This window comes from Balaenoptera physalus (genome assembly GCF_965194825.1).
Source record: "Balaenoptera physalus genome assembly, chromosome: 19".
NCBI lineage: Eukaryota > Metazoa > Chordata > Mammalia > Artiodactyla > Balaenopteridae > Balaenoptera > Balaenoptera physalus.
The window spans coordinates 68306786-68311025 of record NC_138900.1 but is presented as its reverse complement, the minus strand read 5'-3'; the positions used below and the strand labels follow the sequence as shown (position 1 = coordinate 68311025).

General features: G+C 47.2%; 1 pseudogene across 1 annotated transcript; it reads left to right on the top strand.

The window, feature by feature from the left end:
* The first annotated feature begins 690 nt into the window (after positions 1–690).
* On the top strand, positions 691–2325 carry LOC309648501 (tigger transposable element-derived protein 1 pseudogene; annotated as a pseudogene). Its single transcript has one exon. The product of its transcript is annotated as a tigger transposable element-derived protein 1 pseudogene (transcript).
* The last annotated feature ends 1915 nt before the right edge of the window (positions 2326–4240 follow it).

Genomic DNA, 4240 nt, shown 5'->3' with positions numbered 1-4240 from the left:
CGCGCCGCTCGGGCGCGCGCACGCCCAGTGCAGCGGTGAATACGTCATAGGGCGCCACACCCCCTGCCGACCTCCGGGTGCCGGACGCATGCGCGGTGAGGCCAAGGCGACGACGCGGGGACCTCTCCTTAGGTGTCTACTCTACGGCCTGACTCGGATCTCAACCTGCGCGCCGCCCTGGCCCGCGGTGACCGACGCGGGCGAGGTGCTGAGGGGACAGCCAGCGCCTTTAGATTTATTTTAAATCCGGCGTCTCCAAGGACAGGTATTTCCGGGGTCCTCCATGGGAAGCGGCTCACAAGAGCGAACGCCGCCCCGCCAGGCCCAGCCCGCGGGCTCCTGGTGGTCCCGGCGCCGCGCTGGGAACCGGTTCCGGCAGGAAGCATAGCACTGGGGCTGCGTGTGCTGTGCAGCCTACTGCCGCTCACGGAGTTGTTTCTGCATCACGGACACCCACGCGTGCTGTCCAGGGATGTGGACGCTCTGATCGACGCCGGAGTCCCACGCTGGCCGCCCTGGACAGTGTCGTGGGTCGGCCTGTGCTGACCCTTTCACGTCCCCAGGGACGGCAGCCTGCGCTTCCTCGAAGCCCCACTTTCTCTTCCCCAAGTTCTGCAAGGGGGCATAGAATAACCACAGGCTTTCTCGCACCTGGGACTGCTGTTCTTTTAGTACATTCCGGAGGCAAAGATGCCTGGGAAAAGGCCCCGAAATGCGACGGCCATCCCGAGTGCCAAAAGGGAACGGAAAGCAATTACCCTCGACGTGAAATTAGAAGTGTTAAGACGGTTTGAAGTGGGTGAAAAGCTCAGCCAGGTCGCAAAGGCCTTAGGCCTTGCTGTCTCTACAGTGGCGACAATCCGAGATAACAAAGAAAAAATCAAAGCGAGTTCAAAAATAGCTACTCCGTTGAGAGCCTCCCGGTTGACTCGCCACCGAAGTGCAGTCATGGAGACCATGGAGCGGTTGTTGCGTGTGTGGCTTGAAGACCAGAGCCAGCGAAACGTGCCCCTGAGCGTCGCCTTTATTCAGGAGAAGGCTAAGAGTTTGTTTGATGACTTACAGCGTGAACAAGGGGAAAGCTCGCAAACAGCAAAGTTTAGTGCAAGTAAAGGGTGGTTTCTGAGATTCAAGGAACGCCACTGTTTGCCCCACTTCAAGATGAACAGCACGGCTCCTGGCAAGGAGGATGTATATCCAGAAGTCCTGAAAAGCATCATCCAGGAAGGTGAGTACACCCCCCAGCAAGTTTTTAATGTAGATGAGACAGGGCTTTATTGGAAAAGAATGCCTGAAAGAACGTTTATTTCGGTAGAAGAGAAAGCTGAGCCCGGGTTTAAATCATCCAAAGATCGCTTGATGCTGCTTCTTGGCGGCAATGCAGCTGGGGACTTTAAGTTGAAGCCCTTATTGGTGTACCACTCAGAAAACCCCAAGGCTCTGGAGGGGTACTCCAAGCCCAATTTGCCTGTGATTTGGCGCTCAAATAAAAAGGCCTGGGCAACCAGGAGCATCTTTCATGAGTGGTTCACATACTTTTTTTGCCCTGCCATTGAAAAATACTGTGCCCAAAATAATCTCACCAACAAAGCACTGCTCATCTTAGACAACGCACCATGCCACCCAGTAAATTTGAGCGATCTGTCTGATAATGTAAGAGTGGAATATCTTCATGACAATACAGCTGACTCGATCCAGCCCATGGGTCAAGGTGTGGCCTCTACCTTCAAAGCTCATTATCTGAGAAGGACTTTCGAGCACATCCTAGAAGCAACAGATGGGGACGATACAGCTGAGATCAGGGAGTTTTGGAGAAAGTACAGCATCATGGATGCTGTGGACAACATTGCAATAGCTTGGGAGGAGCTCAGGCCAGCAACAATGAACGGCGTGTGGAAGAAGATTTGGCCCGAGTGTGTTCAGTTCCAGAGTGTTTCCCAAACAGACAACATTGCCCAGCTTCAACAGAATATCGTGACCCTTGCCAAGAGTGTGGCGCTCGGAGAGGTGGGAGAAGCTGACGTGGACCAGCTGCTGCTGTCCCACGAGGAGGGTCTCTCAAATGAGGAGCTGGTGCGGCTGGAGCAGGAACCGGCAGGAGAGGAGGAGGAGGCAGGTGAAGAGGCTGCACCTGCCCTGCGCCAACTAACCACACGGGAGCTGTCAGCAGCCTTCTCACATTTCGAGGCCGGCTTGCAGGTCCTTACCAGTAACAGCCCTGATGATGCGTGGAACCTGAAAGTTTCGAGAGCAATCAACGACGCAATAAGCTGCTACAGGGACCTGTACAGTGAGAAGGAGCGGCGCTCAAAGCAGCTCTCCTAGGCGACCTCAGGGTGCGTGACCAGATGCAACAGGGTGACCTCCTGGGTGAGGCCCAGCCAAGCCTCTGCTTTCAGGTGTTTAACATCCCTGGAAACCCTGCTTCTGGTATTTTCATTTTGACACTTAAGAGCATCAATTTTGGCATTAAAATTTTACTTAAATATGTGCTTTAAGAAGATTGAATGAAAGAAGATCCAGGAAAAGTTATTTAAAACAAACTACGAGGAGACTAGCCCTGGTAGACATTAAAACACACTATAAAACCTCTGTGATTGAATCAGGGAGGTAATTCAGACCTGTAGAATACAATAGAAAGTCCAGAAATAGATACAGGTAGGCTTTTTTTTTTTTTAAATAGTGCAGGACAGCTGGTTAAAATTTGGCAAAAGATAGTTAATTCATAACTCACAGCATACACAAGAATAAACAAACCAATGAGGGATCTAAATGTAAAAATTGAAACCATACAAGTACTACAAAACACATGGATGAATGTCTTTGACATGGGTGTTGGGGAAGATTTTCTAGGACTCAAAATCCAGAGGAGATTTAAGATTAATCAGTTTAACCATATGAAAAGGTAACAAAATGAAACTTTTCTATGAGGATAAAACACTACAAACAAGGTCAAAGGCAAATGACACACTGGAAGAAAATTTCTCACAGATAATGGGCTAATATCCCTGATATGTGAAGGACTGTTAAAGATTGAGAATACCAAAAATCCAATAGAAAAGTGGGCAAAAGATAGAATTCATAAATGAGTAAATTGGATCTTGAAACATAAGCTTGACCTCACTCGAGAAATGCAAATGAAAGCTACACAGATACCATTTCTCATCATTCAGATGGGCAGTAATCAAAAAGTGTGACTGCACATTCTCTTGGTGTGGCTGTGGCGTTACTGGCACCCTCATTCGCTGCTGGTGAGAGTGCAGGTTTGCACATCCCTTACCGAGGGGCATTGAACACTAATAAAAAATACATTTCTTTTGATTTAGCAATCCCACTTTCAGGATTATACCCTAAAAATATACTGACAACAAAAGAAAATATATGTGCACGGATTATTTGTTGCAGCCTTGTTTGTAACTGCAAAAGCTACGGAACAGCCTGAAGAGTCTCAAGTGAAATAGTCAAATATAAAATGGCGCTTCCACACGGTGGAACGTAAGACAGTTGTAAATGATGATAGCTACCATAATAGTAGAATAAGGAAGAACTCAGCTGATGCGGAGTGGTTTCCAGGATATATTATTAATTGAAAAAAAGCAACATGCAAGAGTAGAGTGTGCTACCTTTTGTGGAAGAAAGAAAGGGAAATAAAATACACACGTATCTTGTACGAAAAGAAACACAGGAAGGAGAAATCGGAGACTAAAGAGATTAGTTATGGGGGTGGGGGGGAGATGTAACTTTTGTACCTTTTGGGAAGTTCTGGTTGGGGAACCATGTTAATATATTGCACAAACAAAAGTAAACAAGGGTAGGGAAATAAAACAGTGGAGTATATGAACGGAACCATATTGCGCATGAATTGCATATCCACAACGAAGGGGGAGAAACACCCAAGTAAATTTTAAACACCTTATTTTGACTATATGCCCTCAGACTAGAGACAAAAAAGAATCTAAACAAATATTAAACGCTTGTTAGTAGCCTTGTTTTTCACCAGCATAGGTGAGCAATGCCGAAGGTGCTTTGTGTGTACTCTAGGATGGAGCAAATGAGTATATTATGGATAATGGAGCCGGGTTTCTCACTGTCAAGCAAGGGAATTGCAAATATGAAAAAGGGAAAGAATGACTCTTGTGTTGTTTTGAAATTGGAAGTATCAGTGTAAACTCATGGTTTTTAATATGTTTATAGACCAATAAGGAAATGGACATGGGGTACTATTTCCTACCCCAGCCAT